The sequence below is a fragment of the Pleurodeles waltl genome, chromosome 2_1 (genome assembly GCF_031143425.1).
Source record: "Pleurodeles waltl isolate 20211129_DDA chromosome 2_1, aPleWal1.hap1.20221129, whole genome shotgun sequence".
In the NCBI taxonomy this organism is placed as follows: domain Eukaryota; kingdom Metazoa; phylum Chordata; class Amphibia; order Caudata; family Salamandridae; genus Pleurodeles; species Pleurodeles waltl.
In genome coordinates, this window is record NC_090438.1 from 334,725,938 (window position 1) to 334,748,996 (window position 23,059).

Consider the following 23,059-nt stretch of genomic DNA (forward strand, 5'->3'; position numbering starts at 1 on the left):
CCTTTATTGCCAACTAATTAAAAGGCTTTGGTGTGTGTTCTCATTGTGCTTTCACAATTGAAAGCCAGTTTTTACAGCAAGAACTGCCAATTTTACTCAGTTATGAAAGAAAGCCTAATTGTAAGATCCTTAACATTGGAATTTTTGCTGCTTTAAAATTTGAAACCAGGTGATTAAATGTGCAGAACTGTTTGCTAGCAATTACGATAGGCGTTAGAAAAAGTGTTACATTTTATTGTCAACTATAAACTTTGTGGAAGAAGGCAAAATGCATATGTTTCCTATAAGATTTAATTGCTAGAACTATCGTTTGCCTATCTACCATCTGTCACGGGCAACAGGTACCGTTTCCAGTATCGAACACGTGTACGTTTGTTATGACTCATTAAGATACTATTCAGTCTCTCAGGCCGAAAGCTATTTATAAATCTGAAAAAGAAGATACCTGCACTCACTTTGCAGTAATGCTACTATAATGTTATCCGCGGACATTTAAAATTGGTGTGAACATTTCTTTTTGTCCCAATAATTCTTTTCTGCTCGAGTCTACCCTCTTTCCAGTGCTGAATATTCGCTTTATGTCAAGTTAAATAAAGCATGAGGCGCTCTGGGAATGAATTGCCGACTGTAGCTGTAGCTTATTTATCATTCTTTTGCGAAATGTAAATGTCTGCTAAACTGATGTAATTAATACAAATAATACATAGAGTTTTTTTTTTAAGTCTGACTGATGCCTTCAGCAATTGCTTGTCGTAACTAGTATTTACATTTAAATGACTTCGAATGCTCACCAGCGTGGCAGTACATTTTGAAAGTCCAGCAGGTCTACATTATCAAACTGTACAGAGAATCAAGTCTTCAAAGTTTGAATCCGGAGTCTTTTCTGAGTTTCTAAAAAGTGCAGCTGAAAGCCCCAAATCTCAAGGTCACCTTTTATTTTCTATCATTCCCCCAGGTCGCCCTATTTTCATCTTTCCATAATGCAGGCGGTTTAAAATCTTGTCCAATTCTATCCATGATTCTCACGAGAAATTTCACAAACGTGTAAGAACAATGCAGAATAATGTTTGGGTAGTGGCTGTACAAAAGATTCACTGTACAAAACGCCCTGGCAGCATTGGTAAACAGGCATTGGCAAAACCAGCCGATCCTGCCGTTGTAATCCAAGTGTTAAGCTACTGACATATCCAAAGTTAGTTTGTAAAGCACTGTTAACAAAACAAAAATTAGAAATATATGCTAAACTTTTGGAGGAAAAGAAAGGTGTCTCAAAACTTGAAGTCAGTGTTTTAAATCATTGTAAACAGCACAGTATATTTTCTGTACTTTTTTCATACAGAAAACTCTGAAAAGATAAGTGACCATTGCAGATGATTGAGCTTAAAAATAACACAGAAGACCAGCTCTGGATACTTACAAGAACATAACAGCTGTCTGGGTCCAGGATTAAGAAAATCTCACAATATAAAGGAAAAATATTACCATGACTAGCTCAGAAATGGTACAATGCTCCGCCCATGTGGTACTTCTCAAACAATAAATGGAGCAAACGAGATAAAAACAAAGACAACCTGATAAAGGCTGTTCTTCAATCAAACCTTGGCAGGAATATACTTGTTGCTGTGATTTTACTGATGCAGTTGTGAGAGAGGGTATATGTTCTGCTCATCTTGATCTTCTTCAGAAGGTTTTGATTGGGCAAAAGGTGTGTGCTTCAGCTGAAACTGTTTACTTGTATTGTACAAAATATGCTCAATGCAATAGGCCTGAAGTGGTTACGGTGACAAACTAATGATCAAGCCTACAGTCCTAAATGATTAATCGGGGAAAATTATATCACCTGGCACAGGTATGGTCCATTTACAATGAAAAGTTATGTCAAAGGCAGCAGGCTTGACTTCTTACAAAAAAGATTACAGTAATCCTCATTAGAACCTCTTAGGACTGAATCTACGTTTATTTGCAAATTGATATGTTGTTCGTATGACTAATTTGATTTGTAGTATTTATCTCTGTGTATAGTAAAAAAAGGTTTTTAGTTCTGTCCTCACCGCTTTTGCTGTTAGACGAGCCCTTGTGATCTATAAAGCTAAAAAAATACATATATACATGATGCAATTCATGTTAGCACGCTTCAACCACTGGTCAGTTTGAGTAACATGTGCATAACATTTCTACCCATGACAGAGTACAGCATGGGGCAAACCATAAGCCAACTTCATCCGTTGGTTTTACTGAACTCTGAGTGAAAGCATTTCATCTAATCACATGGGCACATACATCTAAATAAGGAAGTGTTCCAGTGCCATGGCTGTCTGGCCAGTACTTTAGTTTATCATTTCTCCATTTATAGAGCCCCCTTCACACTTTTCTCTATCCTTTTTATTAGGTTGAGCACCCAAGCGCATTGACATGTTGTAATCTTTGTGGACTTTTAATAATGCCTAGTGTATGGCCATCACTATCACAGGCCTCAAAAAATCATACTAGAAAAGAGAAAAAGGAGGGACCGGGAGGTTACGTGGTCCAGTGTACAATCTCCCAAATATAATACAATAAATAAAAGGTACACTGTTCCAAGACTTCACTGGCTTAATAGGGGACCTGAACTATCAGGAGCAAGAGCCCTCATGCGTCACAATGGATGACAAGCATCATCATCGGGAAGTGCTCCTCACCAAGCCGGCATTGCAATGCTTGGTGGGCTCCCCGAAGGGGGCTCTTATGCTGTGTTGCTCAACTAGAGTAAGCGTGATAGTTTACGCTAGGAGTGGAAAAATGGAGAGAGCATATCAGTTAAAATTGGTTATTCATCATACCAAAACATCGAAAACTTTAATCAGTACAGGCTGGATGAAGACCAAGGTTAAAAAGAAAAGGTGAGGGTCAAATAAGAGTGCAATGCTCAAATGACTCTCCAAAACAAGCAAATATATGTATATAGAGAGGAGCTATAAATTACATAGTGCCTCTACATATTAAGGCCAACATGTTTTGCGTCCTTACGGTCCCACCGGATCCATTGACGCTTCATCAGGACCAAATACAAATTATCTTCTCCAAAACACGATATAGTAATCAAAAATATCTAAGTCTCCTGAACTCAAAGGTGAAACAGTCACTTACATTGTCATCAGGTTGCCCATCCCTTATTTTAAGAATAGGCTCCTTGGGACACATGTACTGTGGACTTAAATTAATCTTTTGCGATTAATGGTCCTACATTCTGGACCTACCCTCGGTACAGCATCCCGCATACTCGAGTAACCTGACTATATACATATATTTGCTTGTTTTGGAGAGTCATTCGAGCATTGCACTCTTATTTGACCCTCACCTTTTCTTTTTAACCTTGGTCTTCATCCATCCTGTTCTGATTTTAGTTTCTGATGTTTTGGTATGATGAATAACCAATTTTAACTGTTATATCCTCTCTCCATTTTTCCACTCCTAGCGTAAACTATCACGCTTACTCTAGGTGAGCAACACGTCATAAGAGCCCCCTTCGGGGAGCCCACCAAGCATTGCAATGCCGGCTTGGTGAGGAGCACTTACCGATGATGATGCTTGTCATCCATTGTGATGCATGAGGGCTCTAGCTCAAAAAATCATAAAAATTTTACTAGACCTGCAGTTTGAGTACCTTAAATAATCTACTCGACCTAACTGCAATGTACTTGACCCTTAAACTGGTCTCAAATTGTGGTGCCCATGGCAAATAGTTAACAGATTTGCCTTTTTCGTCATTTTCACATATGATTGCACCTTCAAACATGTAAGCTCAGCATTTCTGCTGTACATAAAAACTCTTTTCTTTGATTAAGTAGACTAAAGTTTGCTGCATGCATCACAGGAATCTAGCCCACATAAAGGGGTCACAAGACCCATGACATCTTTTAGTTTACTAATAGCATTGCCATCAGGGCAGGAGTGTTTCTCAGTTTGTTTAAACACTCACTAGTAATAACTATCTACTAAACCATGATGTGGTAGCATAATGTCATCTACACAGTAAATTTCAAAGAAATTGCCAAATACCTTTCCACATATCTGCAGCTCTACTGATAAAACTATAGAGTGTATTAACAATCTGTGGAAATTGGGTTTCAGAAATCATATCCTTTGCACATCAACAAGTTAAGTATGCTGATTTGTTTTCATCCTATTAAAATATTTGTTTAATCACACAAATTCACAAAATGGCCTTTCACAACTACTGATATATATTTTGAAATGTTTGTACAGTTGACTTAGTCATTTAAATGTTGTGTGTTAGGAGAAACCTGACACTTTGTAGCCTTTTATTTCACACTCTACAGCAGATCACACAGTTCACCTTGCAAAGTGCGGAACTCTGCAGTCAGAAGGAAAATTAATTGTAAGACAAACTGACTTTTGACCTCTGTCTGTGAACACACAGCAAATGTGACATAAGAACAAGATTTAAAGGAATTTTTTATTGCCCTTCCACTTTGCAACTGAACAGAGCACATGTACTCTGTCAACTTCCCAGAAGGGCTGGGTTCTTAAAAATAGCTTGACCTGATTAGATATGACTCGCCATAGCGAGTGGTCGAGTAGTTTTTTCGAGCCCTGTATCACTCGTTCAGAGGCTTACCTTTCAAAAATCCTTTGGCATCATTGGCAAATGCTTTATGTTTTGTTACCGGCTTGGTCATCGACCTGTTACATGGATAATTGCATGTTTGCCGACACGTTTGACTCCAGCAAGCCTCTTTTTCCTTTTGTGTCTCTCCTTTGAGCTCACACTCATGGCGGCCGTGGTGCTTTGAATTGGCTTGCTTATGTCAACGGTTTTACTTTTCATTTTCAATTTATGTGGCAAGAAAAGTCCAGATAGGAATTTACAACGTTAATAGCTCTAACTCGAGCAAACGTGAGTTCCACTGCATTCAAAATGCTTGTTTATTTACTTATTTTTTAAGAACTCCTGGAAGTTTCCTAGACAGTTCTTATACCCCTGGACAGGCCATCTTGCCTTCTACTTCAGCTTGCTCAGCAGCTCTCTACCCAACATATCAATGTCAACCCAAAATAGAACAACAGACCTTAAGATCATTCAAAGACATCTGCATCCCCAACCTAAAGTCAAACTCACATCTGATATAGCCACTTCCACAACTGATGTCAAGACCCTTCAAAGTGGCTTCAACACATTTATGGAATACCATGTGAACACCCACACTCCAATTAAAACACACAAGTGTAAGCCCTTCACAAACTGGTACGTTAAAGACCTTGCCAACAACAAAAGATCCAACTACAAACAAAAAAGAAGATGGAAAAAAGCAGAACCCAGGGGACCACACACTAATGAGGCCCGTAAGCACACCACAAGAATAATTTCCCAATACCTTCATCTAACCTGGAAACAGAAGTAGGACACTTTTAAAGCAACCCAACATATCAATGTCAACCGAAAACAGAACAACAAACCTTAAGATCCTTCAAAGACTTCTCCATCCCCAACCTAAAGTCAAACTCACATCTCATAGTGCCACTTTCTCACCCGATGTCAAGACCCTTCAAAGTGGCTTCAACACATTTATGGAATAGCATACAAGCAGAGCATCATTTACCTGTCCACACTCCTGACACACACAGACCTGTGTAACACCATCAATATCCTATTTGGTGAAGGAAAATAATAAAGATGAGACAGCACAGACAACAGCTAGCCTGCTTCTCCTAAGACACCCACCCCACCATGCTGCATCCCACAATGGTTATCCTTCAGAGCCATGTATCTCACAAACATCCTCAAAGCCCTCAAAGGCCCCTTCTATAAAGATGATTGCTTATCCACATCCTTTGCATAAGTCTCACCAGAGAAACTATCACCCCTACTTACCAGCATTAATGCCTTCCTCAATCAAGGCCTCTTCCCCGCAGATCTCAAGAGATGCCAGATCTTCCCACTTTTGAAGAAACCCACATTAGACCTTGATGACCTCACAAAATACTGCCCACCACTCATCTACCCTTCATCAGCAAGCTCATTGAAAAAACAGTGTACCCAAAACCCCACAAATAAATCAATGACAGCCCTTTTCTGCATGACAACTCATTAAGCTTTATGCCATGATTCAGCAGAAGGGCAACTACCTTACAGATCATAGAGGGCGCTTTCTTCAGCCAGATAAAGATATCCCAAGCCTCTCAACACTGCTGAATCTCTCAGCTGCTTTAGGCACTGACAGTCATCTCAGTCTCTTCCACACCCTCAGCCTCAAAGAGAATTCACTTGGCAGCCTTGTTCACTAGTTCTCCTCATACCTATTTAATCAACACAATAACTCCACCTGAGGATCTACTGAAACCTAGAGGTGCCCATCGTTCATGAATCCCTGCACCCGGGATTCCACCTTGTCAATAAATATGAAAACCTAAAAGCATGTCATTAAATAGCACATACCGATCCAATAAATACTATACTTAGTCATAACATTTATAGTGTTAACGGCAATGTGTTAGGTAATCTTACCTGTAAGATCATTTAAGACATTTAAAATAGCATCTTTAACATTAAGGGTGAGATGATGAACCTTAAATTTAGTGTGCAATTTACGGGTTGCATGGCTTCTCTGCAAGTTATTGATTGTGGAGTAAATGACAACAGGTGAATTTCAGTGGGTTTTAGTTTGTGTGTTGTAACTTCACTTTAAAAAATAGTCAAAGTGAATTTCTGATTTTTAGGCCTGACATTAAAGAAAACCTTTACATTTCACAAAAATTATGTATTTTCATATAACATACTAATATATAGGGGCTTTCAGGCTACCCTCTTCATCCATTGGTCTGCTAAGTCATTCACATTTTTCTTTTGCCCACTACAGCATAAAGAATGGGGAAATGGGTCAGCCCGCTTGAGCCACTGACCAACTTTACTGGGGTGTCAGCATTCTGCCCTTTCACAAACCCCACATACATACAAAATTGTTCCCTTCAGTACTAAGGACAACTATGGCTGGCTGCGCACTCAGCCGACCCCGCAAATGTAGCTGCTTGACTATATCATAATCCTCTAGCTGACACACCCAGACTATATGACCAGGTGAGTGCGTTCTACCTATTCCCTCTATTCTATCCCCTTCCTCTTTTCCCCTCATTGTCTCCCCCCCTGTTCCATTTCTCCCTTGTCGTTCCTTGACATTTGCTGGATATTATGTCACAACTGTTATACTTTGGTTATATATTATGTGAACAAAATTGGTTATGATAGTGTCTGTTGATGTACCAGATACAGATAGGAATGTCCCTTGTTCTATTTTGCCATGTATTTACTGTCTCAATTACAAAATGCATAAATACAATGTATTTATATATATATATATATATATATATATATATATATATATATATATATGGACAACTATGGCAAAGTGTGCTTCATGAGGCTAAAAAAAAATATCCATACTTTTAGGTCAGCAGCTCCTCAAAAAATGTTTACAAAAATCATGACAAAACAAAAACAAATTGGAAGCTCAAAAAGGATGGCAGCTAACGCCATACCTATTAGCTTTACCAATGCTTGTTTAAACATGTTATGATGTTATAACCAATCCACACCATAGCTTCACTTTGACATAGTTTTTCAGTGCATGTATGACACAGTAAAAGTCGCCACTCTGTAGTTATGGTTCAGCCATCCTTTCGACTGAAAGGGTATTTTTCTTTATTTGACTAGACATGCATAAAATTTGACAGTATTTTGAAATTACTCTTGGTATTTTCAGAATCATGCAGATCCATCAAGAGGGGAACCAGTTAAAAAAAAAAGGAGGACAGGGGTCAACAAATGTTATTTTGCTAATATGTTTAGCACTATGTGATGAATCTACACACAAACTGTCAGAAACTTGAGAGGTTTGATGTGTCAAGTTGTAGGCTAATATATCGGGGAGGAAAGTTAAAAGGAAAGGGCAATGAAAATGTAATTGGCATACATCTTTAGTGCTGTTTAAAACTTCTGCACCAAATGGGGCAGTAAGTTAGCAGGTTATACCTCACAAAGGGACGTACATCAGATTTCACCTGAACCAACAAGAGAAGGAAATCTTTCCGTTTATCACCCTCTTGGCATGGAAACAAGTAGCCTTGGCGCTGGTCATGTCAAGGATTGATTATTGTAATGCGTTTTATTTGGACATCAATAACAACACACAAGTTAAACTACAGTTAGTGCAGAACGCACTGGCGAGGCTTATTTTGGGTATTCCAAAATGGTAGTCGCTTTCTAGGGAACTACTTGATCTACATTGGCTCCCTATAAAAAATAAAAATAATTGATTACAAGTCCCTTTACCAGACCAGCCCAGACGGAATTTAAGGAATGTTCCACTTGTACATTCTGGGGAGAAATCTGCTTTCAGCTCATCTTAATAGGGTGCCAGTTCCTAGAGTCCAGAAGAAGAGATGGGGATGCAGAGCTTTCTAGGTCTCCGTGGCAAGACTGTGGAACGCACTTCCTCATTATCTGATTTGTAAAAAAGTGCACTGTTCCTTTAGAAATGCCTTAAAGACCTGGCTCTTAATATTATAGGGATCTCTCTTACCTTTTTTCCTGCAATTCTGTTAATCAGCTTCCTGTCTGTGTTGTAGTACCAAGACTACAGCGCATTCACGCCTACGGGTATTTGCCGTGCTTTAAAAATCTTGTGCACATCATATCAAGGAGCGGTGGATGAAAACATTTTTGATTTAGTAATACCTTTTGCCCCATTTCATGGATCTGCATGTAACTTGGCAGAGACTTAGCACGTTTAGCCTACTCTTCGTGTTCTCAAAGTCATGCAGGGCTACCAAAGGGGGCCGGATTTCAACGTGGTCATCTAAGTGTTTATTTGCTAATACATTTTGTACAGTTAGTTAAATCCATACGGGCATAATTTGACATGCAGTAGAAAGTTTCACTTTTGTTATGGCTGGGTTTGAGCAGATCTGTCAGGCGCGCACAGATAAATGGGGTGAGGCATAGAAGTTTTATTCACTGATAACTCAGGTGTCCCCCCCCCCACCCAGGAGCCATTAATCTGCATCAAATTTGACAGCTACCAAATTAACCGCAGTGTAAAGCTCTGCAAGCAAACCCTGCAGCATACAGCCCAAAGAAAATGGGCATAGGGCCTGGTACAAATCCTGTGCACATCGCAATATTATTCAGGCTGCAGCGTTTTGAATCACCTCCAGTTTTTTAATGACCGTGAGCGGCCTAACCAAATAAAGGGAGTTACCATAGTCACGGCAAGATAGAATTAAACCTTGGGACACAATCCTGCGGACTGCACAGGTAGCCATATTAGCATCTTCCTGAGTGATCTAAAGAGGCCAAAGGAGCTAGATGCTACCCTGTTTACTGTCCAACGTGACACCTAGACTTTTAATTTCTGACTTGGAGGACGGTAGGTCACCTAAGGAACACGGCCATATATATTTTCACTGAAAAAACCCCAAAGGTTATAGGGCCATTAAAGTTAGGAAGTAGAATTTAAAGAAACACTTAAACATTCACTTAAAAAAAAAAGGGTTGAAAGGGCGTCAAAAAAAGGACGTAAAACCAAGAAATTCAGAAGTTAAAATAATACTTATCTCTAGAAACTATAACTTGTACACTAAGGTAACTATGACCCAAACCTTTGCATAGTTTTTTTTATCAATAATTTTAGTGCAAATGTTGCAGTGATATTATCAATGATGTCACAGAAGATGTCATGACTGGTGAAATATGTGGGGTAATTAGCAGTGCATACATAAATCCCATCCACCCCCCAGAACCTGACACACCCCAGGGGTTGCATTGAAAAAATCCTTTGCAAATCTGGGCAAAATTGAAAAGAAAAAAAAAAATTTTGGGCCCCAGGTGGGACCACACCACCAGTTTTGAGGGGTCAGCAGGCCTCGAAAAATCACTAAAATGTTACTCTAACTGTAAGGTCCTCGACCTGGAAACGGGTCTCAAATTGTGTGATCCTAGTCAAATATTGACTTTTACAGTCGCCTTTTATTTCATTCTCACATATGAGTGCACCTTCAAATATGTGAGTTCAGCATTTCTGCTGTAAAAAAAATCCTCTTTTGTTTGATTAAATACACTAAACGTTTGCTCCATGTATAATAAATCTAGACCACATATAGGGTACACTTGACCCATGCATGACTAATAGCTTTGCCATCAGGGCAGGAGTGTTTCTCCATTTATGTTTAAACACTCACTTTAAATAAATATATTACTAAGGCATGATGTGGTAGCACACTGTCATTTACAGACAGTAAATTTCCAAGAAATGTCCAAAACCTTTCCCACTAACCTGCAGGTTTAATGATAAAACTATACAGTCTATTAACAATAATCTGTGAAAATTGGGTTTCAGAAATCATTTATCATTTGCACATTGCCAAGTAAAGTGGGCTGACTATATTTTCATCCAATTAAAATATTTTTTTCATCACAAAGAAGTACAATAAAAGGTCTTTCACGGCTACTGAAATATATTTTGAAATGTTTGTAAAGTTGACTTAGTTATATAAATGTTGTGTGTTAGGAAAAACCTGGTACCAAAGGCCTTTAATTTCACATAGGTCAGACAGTTCACCTTACAAAATCCTAGAACTTGCAGTCACAAGGAAAAGTATTTGCACTGCAAGAAGACAAACTGACGTTTTGACCTCTGTCTCTGAACACAGAGAAATTGTGACAAGAATAAAATCTAAAGGCATCTAATTGCTAATTCATTTTCTGACTGAACAGAACAACTCATCTTTGTCAGTGGTCGAGTAGATTTATGGAGCCCTGGTCAGGGTACACCTACCCTGCCCCCTTGTGTATTTTCCTTCAGTTTTTCTTGGGATTCGGGATGAGTGCCAAGATGGCTGCCACCTCTCTTCCAGGCTGAAGGGTTAGGTGCCAATCAGATCTCAGTATTAAATCTGTCGAATTTGTGAACCCTCGGTGTTCCTAGATCTACATAGATTTTTTTAGATACTTAGAAACTACTGAACAGATTTATACCAAATTATAAAAAGAGACCTTTCGGGACCAAGGTCTAGCTTTCTGTCAAATCTGGTGTAATTCCACTTAGAAGTTTGGGCTATAGCCATGTGTAAAACCCAAAAGGGCAACTGCATGGGGATAACGCATTTTGAGATCCGCCAGCTGAACTGACTAGCGCACTAGTTTTGATAACTTCTTGAAGATTTGTCAAACAGCCAAAGTTATTAGCATAACCAAAAATGTTTTTCCTATGGAAATTAGGTCCTAGCTATGCAGGTGATCGCCGAGAGAGAGAGCACACACACACGTATAAATAAATATATATATACACATACATACATACACACACACACACACATACAGTTGCCACTAGTTAGTTATAGTTGGGACCTAGTTTCTATAGAAAAAGCATTTTTTGTTTTGCTAATAAATTTGGCGTTGCTTGATGAATCTTCACAAAATGTTCCAAAAAATAAAAGACAACGCTCACTTCAGCTGCTACCTGGAAAGTTGCAGGGTGATCCGCAAATAAGGGGCCAAGAAAAAGGGGGGGTCCTAAAACATGTTTTCCCCATTCGTTTTTTCATAACAATTTTGAACAAAGCCTGAACCACTGGATAGAATTATACCAAATTTGGCAGAAAGGTATTGCTTGGTCCAGAAAGCGCACCTTTTGTTATTTGGTGAAAATCCGGTCATTATTTTTTCAGGAATGAAAGACAATTCGAATTTATATATATTGGGGCACGAATGCTGCGTGAACCCTCCGATCTCATGCTGAGATCTGGTTGACCACCAACACTTCAACAAGGAAATACTGGCAGCCATCTTGGGACTGTGCTTCAGCTGATCTAGAGAAAAAAAGGTGTGAAAAAACAAAGGAGGCTGGGTAGGGACAACTGGACCCCTCAGCTCTAGTGCGTGGGTCCCAGAGAGACCTCCCAAAACAAAAAAACATTTTTTTTTCATGTTGCCATGAGTCGCGGCAGATCCACGGATAGGGTGAAAAATTTTGAGAAACGAGTGTGGGCTCCTGCACTTGCTTCAATTGCAGCCACCAGGTGGGCCAGGTCCCGGGGGCATTCATATTTTGAATGCAGGTGGGAGGGGCGCCCAGCACAGGGACCACCACCTCCCTAGGACTTCAACTAAATGCAATGCGGGGGGCTGTCTGGCACCCCCGCAGCCAAGGGGACCACCACCTCCTCAGGTCAGAAATTAAAAAAAAGCTCCTGCTTTGCTCTGGGGTGTCCACCCCCAGGACACAGCGTTGACAGCTGCCGCCATGTCAGAGCAAACAGTCCGCTCGCAGTAAGGGCGAGCTGTAAACGGATCACCCGCACTGCGAACAGAGGTTTCCTCTGTTTCCCTGCCCGCTGAGACATAAGCAAGGAAACAGAGAAATACTGCTCTCACAGAGAGGGAGATGTGAATTCCTATGGCTAAATGCGGAAGGCAGTGCATCCCCTCCCCATTTTGAATAACTTCAGCCACAAGGGTGGGCTGACGGGGACCTTGAGAGGCTTGGGGCATGGCCTTCCTCCCCATTTTGAAAAATGTCAGCCCTAGGGTGAGCAATACAGCCCCCGGCCCGTTTTAGAAGTTTCTGCTCTGGGGTTGGGCTCCCTGGGCACTTGGATTGCTCAATGAGGGGGGCTGCATGGCCCCCTCAATACATTTATTTCTGCCCTGGGATGTGCTCCCTGAGGCCGGTCATGGCTCTGGGAGGGGGGCACGTGGCTCCAATCACCTTCACTTTAATCTTTTACTTCAGGACAATGAACTAGGTCTCGGAGTCCTGTAATGGATGGTCACAAAATTTTTTTTTATGTTGCCGACAGCCAATCGGAGTGCTGGCTCCCCCAGAAGTCTGACTCCCACTGGAGCGAGATGGCACAAGGTAACTAAAGCTCCCTGAGCCAATGAGAACACTCTATTTTTAAATTGATGCTACTTTCTGAGTCTCTCAAGCCTCTCACAGACCGTCAGGTCCAGACACACAATTATTTTTACCTCTATTTCTCAAAAACTACTCAACGGATTTACTCCAAACCACAAAAAGCACAATCTGCGGACCAAGCTCTAGCTTCCTGCCAAATTTGGTGTAATTACATTCAGCAGTTTTTGCTGTAGCTTGGCTAAAGAAGTCTATGAAAAATGCATGGGGATTTTGCGTTTTGAGATCCCTTTTTTCAAAATAAAGAAATTAAACAAAATAAAAATCCCTGCTTAACCGATCCCCCCGAAACTTTCCAGGAACTAACTTGTCAAAGAGCTGCACCTTTTGGAAAAATTTCTTGGAGATCCGTCAGACAGTGCTAAAGGTATTAGCAACACAATAAACTCTTGTCCCATGGGGAAGCTGACCTAACTATAACTACCCATTGGCGATGGCCACTGGGTAATATATATTTATTACTATTATTCTGAAGTCTAATTTGTACACGGGTTTGATTTCCAAGTTATTTACAAATTTTAAAAAATCAAGCATTAGCAAAGGTAATAGGTTTGCCTTAGGGTCGCATTGGCTTTGGTAAATTCATAAAAAGATTAAAAAAAAGGAAGGTTGGGTGAAGCAAATGTGTCATTTTGTAGAAAGTGCAAACATCTTTACCCATGCAATCCTACAAAATTATTACATTTTTTTAATGTATTTATTGAACCAAGGTGGAACAATAAAAAAAAAATTAAAAACAGAAGCTTGAAAGCATGTTTTTGTTTGCTGCCTGGCCCTCCTCACAAAATAAATTAATAAGAAATGTTTTTAAAAACACGGTGGGCATGGATAGCAACAGGGAAGTAGGCGTAGGGAAAGTAATGGGGAGGAGGCAAGGGAAGTGAAAAGCAGCACATGACGGAGAGCAACACACTGTACTGTAGACAGGAGTTTGGGTGGGACACAAGAGAGAACTTGCAGTATGAGGTAGTACAAACTTGGGGGTAGGTGGAGTAATTGGGCAGGGAGAGAAAAACACAGGGAGAGACTTTGAAAAACACATGCACTCTCATGGAGCGCGTAGACAAAAAAAAAAGTAGTTGCTTAAAAGTGAGCAATGAAAGAATCAAAGCCAGCCAATCAAATAGATGGTAATGAGGCTATAGATCAGGAAAGAGACTAATACAAGCTGTACAAGTTGGAACAAGGAAAACAATTAAGATATAAGCAGATTACAGTGACAGTTGTTCTTAGTAAAACAACAAAAGGTATTTTGCAACCAGACATCTTGCATTGTCTGGTTAGCTAGATAACAAAATCATGGTTTTAGCCAAGCTCCCAATGTGTATGTTAAACCGGTTTGGCATATTTGCATCTACCATAAGAGCAAGCGTAAACTCTGTTGTCTGTATGTGAATTTGGTACATACAAACACAAACAACAGTGAAAGTAAGTTAAGGATGTCAGATTAGACAGGGAAGAGGAAAACCTATACTCCTTCCAACACAGAATGCATAGGAATGAATGGTCAGCTTTCAAGTCAAAGCCAGACAGAAAACATGCAAATCAAGAAGGAATGCATGTAGGCTGGATGACTATGGGATGAGAGCTGGCAAAAAATGCAAACAACCAGCTCCGATGTGCTTCATCAAGATACATCCTTGACAGGGACTCAAGTTAATTATTACAAAAGAAAAAGCATCAGCAAAGTCAACAGGGTTGAAGTTACCTACCCTTTTAGCCTTGTCAATGCTTGTTTTTATCATGGTTTTGGTAAAACTTGTGGGGGCTGCTGTGCCCCCAACAATACACAAACAATATTTTGGATCTCAAAAACTACACACAGTCGTTGTAGTCCATCCACTCATAGAAGTGTACTTTGTGCAGGTGTGACTATTGTGAAAGCGCAGAATGCTGTCACTCACAGTTAAGGTAGCCCAAAGGCTTAAGTGGTCTTAGCCATTGCCCCATGTTATTTGCAGTAGTGAGAAAAAGAACAATTAGTATGACAACAGCGGACCACTGGATAAAGAGGGTTGGCTGAAAGCCCCTTTAATGAAGTAAAGCAAACATATAATTGTAATAAAATCAAAAACGTTTTGGCTAACGCCAGATCTAGAGAAACGGAGATTAGCATGGGCCAACGTAGTGCTCAAACAGTACAGAAATTGCCTTCTCTTATGAGACTGTACACATATATAATTAGCTAATTGCCTTGGAATAATACAATGTTGATAAAATAAAGATGATTTCACTGCAACCAATATAAAATAACATGTTGTTTTTATTAAAATGAAGGAAACCCAATGTTAAACTTTTCCGAATGACTGCTATTGGGCAAAGAGTCACTATTTCAAGAGAGTTACTTAATTCACAGAAATAAACAAATGATTAATGTGCTTTGCGTAAAACTATGGGGCATACTGTTTGCGCCGAATGTGCGTCAAAATTTGACGCACAATCGGCGCAAACCCTGCCCCATATTTATACTTTGACGTCCGATGCAGCGGGCGTCAAAGTTCCACCATGTGCGCCATTTTTTGGAAGGGGGAACCAGCCTTGCGTTAATTATATGCAAGGTAGGCGTTCCCTTCCAAAAAATGACTTCAAGGCCTGTGCCCCATATTTATACTGTGATGTCATTTTGACGCACAGGAGGGGGCAGGCCTTAAAAAACGACTCAAAGCCTGATGGGCGCCGTTTTTTAACACCTGGGTCAGGGCAGGCGTTAAGGGACCTGTGGGCTGAGAAGGAGCCCAGAGGTGCCCTCCCATACCCCCAGAGACACCCCCTGCCACCCTTGCCCACCCCAGGAGGACACCCAAGGATGGAGGGACCCATCCCAGGGAAGTTGAGGTAAGTTCTGGTAAGTATTTTTTTTCGTATTTTTTTTGTGGCATAGGGGGGCCTGATTTGGGCCCCCCTACATGCCACTATGCCCAATTACCAGGCCCAGGGGACAAAAGTCCCCTGGGCATGGCCATTGGGCAAGGGGGCATGACTCCTGTCTTTGCAAAGACAGGAGTCATTCCCATGGGGGTTGTGCGTCAAGAAAAATGGCGCAAATCGGGTTGAGGCCTGAATTTTGCCTCAGACCTGACTTGCCCCATTTTTTGACGACCAACCTCCATTTTCCCATACACCGGCGCTGCCCGGTGTGAGTCATTTTTTTTTACGCACACCAGTCCGCAGCGCCGGCTAACGTCATTCCATAAATAAGGCGCCTGCATGGCGCGTTGGAATGGCGTTAGCCGGTGGTAAAATTTTTGACGCACAACTGCGTTGGCGCAGTTGTGCGTCAAAAAGTATAAATATGGGCCTATATGCACTGTAGTATGAGACAAAGGAAACACTATTTTGTAAAACACGAAACATGGTGTCCACTTCTGTCTTAAGTGCCACTCCTGTAATGCCAGTGTGACCAATTACTCATAGAGACACTAGTGCGACACCAAATGAAAACACCGAACCACCCCACCAACTTGGAACATTCAAAAATGTGCTTCTGGCCAAAAAGAAAGGCTAAGGTGTAGCAGGGCTAGCAGGGCACTTTTCTTTCTTTCACTTTGACTTTTATCTCAATGTCTTGTCCATGGGAGTGAGAGAGCGTAGTTTAAATATTACACATACTAAAAGTGAAATGCTTATATCAATGTTTAACGATGCTGCATAGAAACCGACAATAATAGTGATTTTGCTTAAACGTGCATTTGAATTATGACTATATCAATATGTATGCGAACTAATAACAATTAATGAGTAGAATTATCAATGTTATGGTTAATCAAGCTTATATTAACGTTTGCAATATTGCATTGAAAAACCTTATAGGCCTTAAATTAGCGTGAGCTGTGGAGTTTAGCTGCCTAGCTCTCATATTAAAGCATTTTCTCTGTTTTTCAGTGTGCTGACTCGCAAAAGGCCATGACCCAGCAAATGTTCCTTTTCTTCAAACTTAGGCGATGCATGTATCTTTGTGATTCCGTTCCCGACCGCATACTTGGTGCCTTAGTTTAAGTTTGTATACAAAATTGTAACAAGTGTAGATTAATGTAATGTACAAGGACGTTCAAACTATGGACAAAGGAAACTCATGACCCGAGAAGACGTGCCAAATGGTGAAGTAAAATCCGGATGTGCCACCTCCGAAGGTGTCAATCAGGAAGACAAATCAAAATGTTATGGATTATCAAGGGGTGACAATTGGAATTACCTAATGCTTAATTTGATAGGCTAAAGATAGTGGGGTATAGTAAATGTCCAATAGGATTTTGGGGGAAGGTATTACGAAAAAGGGATAGAAACCCATGTCACAGAAAGGTCGTTAGAACTAGGTAGGGAATGCTATTGATTTTGTCCAGAAACTCTGTCACTCTGTTTGGTGACTTTGAGATTTAATAAATCATCCTCACCCATAGACTCCCCTTTACGTTTCTCCTTCTTATGAGGGAAGTGTCCCCTGCCCTTTAGACAAGGTTAGACTGATGGCGATACAACTGATGTCCTGAAGACGAAGACTGATCCTGTGTGCTGACCTAATCCTTGGAGGGTAATTATGACAATGCGATTTGTAATTTGTCTGTTTGCTTTTCCTTTCTAGGTACCAACTGCTGATTTTTATAGAGGCCATATTTAGATGTTTTCTAAACTGATGTTCTAAATTATTTTGCATGAAGCCCAACATGCTGATGCTAATCTGTGGTTAGGATAGCAGTTCACTTCGACTGTCGTACATAGACATATGACTGACATTACGCTATGCTGAACTGAGACGTATATGATACCTGCTGTATTTTGATCTATGTTCACGCTGTGCTATGTTCTTATGTTTGTGATTCTTGCATTAATTAAATCTTATCACAGTTGCCATATTGTGACTATGCTCTTATGCTTCTTAGTTTTGAGATTGACACTTTTGCTAGTAGATTGTAATCAACAGGGAATCAAATTCATAAAATTCTATCAAAGGGTGTGGTTATTCATGGCTGAAAGGTCATGGTTGCGTCGACAATTTGATTAATGTCACTAGCTAAAGTAAAGTGCATTGTGGTGTTGAATATTGATGACATTATTGATATATTGCTAGACATATTGATCAGTTATCTCGTCCTACGGTGTCTCTCCACTGGGTCACAAGATTAATTGGCCTAAAACGAGTCCGAATGTGTAATCAATTAAGATAGAAGGACGCGTTATCAGGAGCACAGAATGTGCAAAAGGAAGGAAATGTATGGACTCTGCTGCAGTCCTCACCAAAAAGGTGTAAACGAGAACGGATATAGTCAAAATAGTTTGGCAGTTATTTGTGCGGGTAGGTGTTGGGTGAATGAAAAAAGAATGTTTGGATTAGTCGGTGCATGGGTGGACACATGAGTGATTATATGGCTAAATCAGTGCACAGATAGACAAAGAGATATATTATGAGATTAAGAGGACTAGAGCAAAGTTTGGATAATTGGTATGATGACGACTGAGTGCACAGAAGATGAACGGCTAAGGGACTAGGTGAGTGAGAGAGTGAATCAATTGGTACATGCAAACATACACACAAGATATAATACACACTTTGAGAGCGTCGACCTCCAATGTACCAAAACAGAGCGAGTGAGACCATCAAAAAGATGGCAATGGAGTAGTACTTTTCGGATGTCTTAGAGTGAAACTTAACATTCAACTTAAAGAGTTGTTCAGTTGTGTCAGTCACACTGTATCCTGGTGAAACAGCAATGTCACTTATAGCAGATTTTGTAATGGTACATCAGATGTTTTAATATATTAGCATTTTCGTTGGATATGACTGGTGTCACAACAAATATCGGAGTACACGAGATAATTTCTTTCAAATGTTGTTACTGAATTTGTTTTTTTTCCATGTAGTTTTATCATCGTTCACTGTTCTATAAACGGCAAGTTCTCAGTTCTAAGTTTACGCCACTGTCACGTAAACCTACCACCACATTCCTTGTATCTATTTAGCAAAGTCACTTTAAGCAAAATTGTCCTGGGCTACATGGGAACAAATAAAAAAACAATAAGGATTATACATATATCCCAGAAGAGCTAACGGAAGAAGACTAAACCAGGATAAGCCACAGAGTGAATACAGCAGATCACTAACATCCGTGAAGGCCAATTCCTCTACACCACACTCATCTTACTGAGAAAGAAAGTGAGCTCTCTGGTCTGCATGCAGCCTTTCTGCAGCGCCAATGTAAATTGCCCTATTGGGGTGGGTGCAGTAGTAAAAGTCCCTACATCATGGAAGACCACTACTTTTATCTGAATGCTCAAAACGAATTGATGAAAATGTTAACAGCACTAAAAACAAACAATCAGAGGCTAATTGAAGGGGGGCTCAACTTCTACTATCTATACATACATCATAATACCTCTCTCTTGCCATACCTAAATTATGTGCACAAAGTAATAAGGATGGCTAACAAATCTCAGGTCTTATTGTCTGGCTCCTTCGTGCTTTACACAAAACGATAGTAAGAACATATGTTGTACACAAAACGATAGCAGGAACATGCATTGGCAAAGCAAATCAGTCTCTGCAATGCTTGAGCTATTGGCGTTGTCAATGTGGATGTGTTTTACCACTGAAAAACTAAAAATTAATCACAAGGAAAAACAAACAATTCCGGCAGAGCGAGGATAAGGAAACAATTATATACATGATTTAAAACAAACAAATGCCTGCACAGTTTTAGCTGAAACATTTAAGTGGATTTACCAAAGTCCGCATTTTATTTAGGGGCAGTGTGCCTTGATGCAAAGCCTGTGGAAGAAGGCTATAAAAGAAGATGAAGGTTAACCGAATACTGGCTTTGTTTTCAAGAACACTTAGTTAAGGAAACTAGAAAAAACAAGTTAGCCGAGACCTAAAAAAAAGTCTAAAGAGAAAGGTATTGCCTTGTTAGCCCAGTCAAAGTACAATCAATTCACTAGTTTATTCTTTTGGTGGCGCACAAAAAAATATTAGGCTTCACTGGTATAATGGTTAGTCAAATAAAGGCCCAAATATAGCTCCCTCAAGAAAGAATTCCCCACCCAGACAGAAAGATTTAACAAGTCAATCATAAATAAATTATCCCGATTTAAAAAGGTTCGGATGAGAGAATTGTATATTTCTTATACATGTCATTTTTTAAACTATTGTTACGTTCGATTTATGGGGTTATGTCACTTAACATCGACTTAAAATGGACCAATATAATAACGCTATTATCTACTGTTTTAATTCTTGCGACAGGCGAATAAGATTCGTGGACTGATAAAGAGTAAGCACGTCCAAAGACTTCTATAGCTTTAATAACAGTGAGACGGACTAAATAAGTCCAAATGGTGATTTGTCCAAAGTCTCTCTCCATAGGCCTCAGTAGCCAGCTGGTTATTAAGGAGATTACAACTAGCAATGAGACGTCCCTTCCTCATACTGGAGCAGGATCTGAGACGGCTTGTCAGGCGAGACGTGCTGCAGAAACGGAAATAACCTGAGCAAACAACCTGGAAAGCGCGATGCCCGGCTCAAACGGAGTGTTTACAGAGCATGGATGTGTGACGTGTCCGCTGAGGAAGGGCTGCGGTACAGGGTTAAAGAATAACGGCTTATTACGGCACATATGAGGGGCCTAGAGCCAGGCCGTGGGGTCCAGAAATATACCATGTCCCCGCCGCTCGAAACCGGCCCGCGGCTCGTCGACCCTAAGCGCGTTCTAGCCTGGAAAGTTACGTAAAGCAGACTATGGAGTCCAGCCCGGGCAGCTGTTACCTCCGCTAGGGTGCAATGGGGCTGACGTCCATCCTGAGGGGAGTGTGGGAGTCAGGGCTGCTATGGAGGATGTGGGGGAGGCTGGTGAAATCTGCAGGCAGGGTCTCCCAGCGCCTGGTGACGTCACCTGTAAAAGGCTCTTTGTTGTGACTCCGGGCAACAGCATCCCAGACACAACTCGAGGGGGTGTTACTGTATCTGCCTGCGTGTGCGGAGGAGACGGGGGAGGACGCTGCCCAGTGGGGAAGATCGCAAGGGGAAACGGGTATGAGGGAATGGGACGGAGTGCCCAGGGCTGTGCTGGGGGTACAGATCTAGTGGTGGAAGTTAGTCTCTCCCCGGATGCCGTGCCTCGGTGTACGTGGCATCAGCTCAGCAGCCCTAGCCTCCCCCTCCACTCAGCGCACAACTACTGTCAGCAACAGGAACTCGCACAAGGATGTCCAGCGCCTTCATCACTACCTTCAGAAGGAATCTGCGGGTGTGGAAGATGCTGCTAAGCTCCCCTCAGCATCCTCTCCCCCAACAGAGACCTTTTTCTACAGCTCTCTAGCAAAGGGTCTCATGGGGAGGGCTTCAGCTCCCCCTTCATGCCCTTCCTTACCTCCGCGCTCCTGCAGTCCGTTGAGCACGGTTTCTATGCCCTGGTTCCTCCCTTTCTCCGTCCCGTGCTCTGCGAGGCACAAGTTAAGTTTGTCAATCTGTGTGCGCGCCTCACAAGCACTCGGGCTCTACGGCCATGATGGAAATGGAATACGATCTGAAAGTACATGCGCGCGCCGGGACAGCCCCAGCACAGAGCATGCGCGGTACATCTCTCAGTAGAGTAGGAAAGAATGTACTTGTCTGGATCAACGTGCAAAGCTTTACAGAGCATTCTGCCACCCAAGCTTCCGCCCCCAAAAAATAAAGAGGAGCCGAATTCCACTACTTTTCTTTCTTATTGTTAAGTAGTTATGCACACTTATGAGTTATGAGCACTTTGGGAGCTATGATAAGTTCACATAATGATTGGTCTAGCATATGCCATAGCTGCCAGGTTTTCAGTTTGCATATGTGCGACATTTCAATGCTTACTGGACTTATATGTGACATTTCAGTTCGTTATGAATTACACATTGAGTGACAATTATGACTGGAACAGAATATTTATCTCAGTGAAATGAGAAAACTTAGGGCGCATTCCTCTTTCTGCAATATACAACTTTAAAAGGTTTACGATGTGAAATATGTGCAGCTGAAAAGACATTCTTGGCCAAATATCATACACAGACAGCACACAGGTGTTTCATACCTACACAGACACCACATTGCCAGATGTGGCATTTCAATCAATCACTCAAGCAATAAATGTTTTCTTAAGTACAGTAACACTTTTTAAAATGTAAAAAGGTTATTTCGTCAACATGTCTTTCAGTTTAATATGTTACATTATATCAGTTCACGGAGTAGCATCATTCGAGGTGGACGCTGCAATGATCCAATCAAGAAGAAAATCAGCCATTACCAAATGGCAGGTCCAATGGACTATTGTGCTACATCTAAATATTTTGTGTTTCAATCTAAGGGACGTCGATGAAACCGCAAAATATGACACAATTGGTCGCTCAAGGAAATTGCGTCACTCTGAAGAAAACATGTTTACCTATGAGCTCACAGTTTGGTCAAGAGTCGAAGCTGGAATTTGAACCCATGTTTCCTGATTTTATGTGATTCAATTCAGTCTTTGTAATACGATCTCTTTCATTCAGTACTTTTATGTGCTCAATTATTACATTCGGTTCAATAAATACAAATATAACATTAAATCAATATGACACACACATTATTATATTATATTATATATATAGTATACAGTGGCAGTTATCAATGTGTAGTTAAAGGTGGGACCTAGTTACCATAGTGTTGGAAAAGGCCTCTCTGAAGGGTCACCCCAAACATTTTGCCTTCCTCCTCTTCTTTTTTTCTGACCTTATTTTTGCTGACTTTAGGACTCTGGACACTTTACCACTGCTAACCAGTGCTAAAGTGCATGTGCTCTCTCCCTAAAACATGGTAAGATTGGCTCATACCCAATTGGCATATTTTGATTTACATATAAGTCCCTAGTAAAGTGCACTGCATGTGCCCAGGGCCTGTCAATTAAATGCTACTAGTGGGCCTGCAGCACTGATTGTGCCACCCCTTAACCACGTCTCAGACCTGTCATTGAAAGGCCTGTGTGTGCAGTTTCACTGCCACTTCAACTTGACATTTAAAAGTACTTGCCAATCCTTAAACTCCCATTTTTTCCACATATAGGTCACCCCTAAGGTAGGCCCATGGTAACCCATAGGGC

At 40.9% G+C, this 23,059-nt stretch overlaps 1 protein-coding gene across 2 annotated transcripts in view; it reads right to left on the bottom strand.

The window, feature by feature from the left end:
• Positions 1-21,489, bottom strand: part of LOC138264668 (fibronectin type-III domain-containing protein 3a-like) — a 406,147-nt gene extending 384,658 nt beyond the window's left edge. For both annotated transcript variants that reach the window (XM_069212562.1, XM_069212561.1), the window contains exon 1: positions 21,326-21,489. The gene's annotated coding sequence lies outside the window, so the exon portion shown is untranslated. The remainder of the gene's footprint in view (positions 1-21,325) is intronic.
• Positions 21,490-23,059: the final 1,570 nt, after the last annotated feature.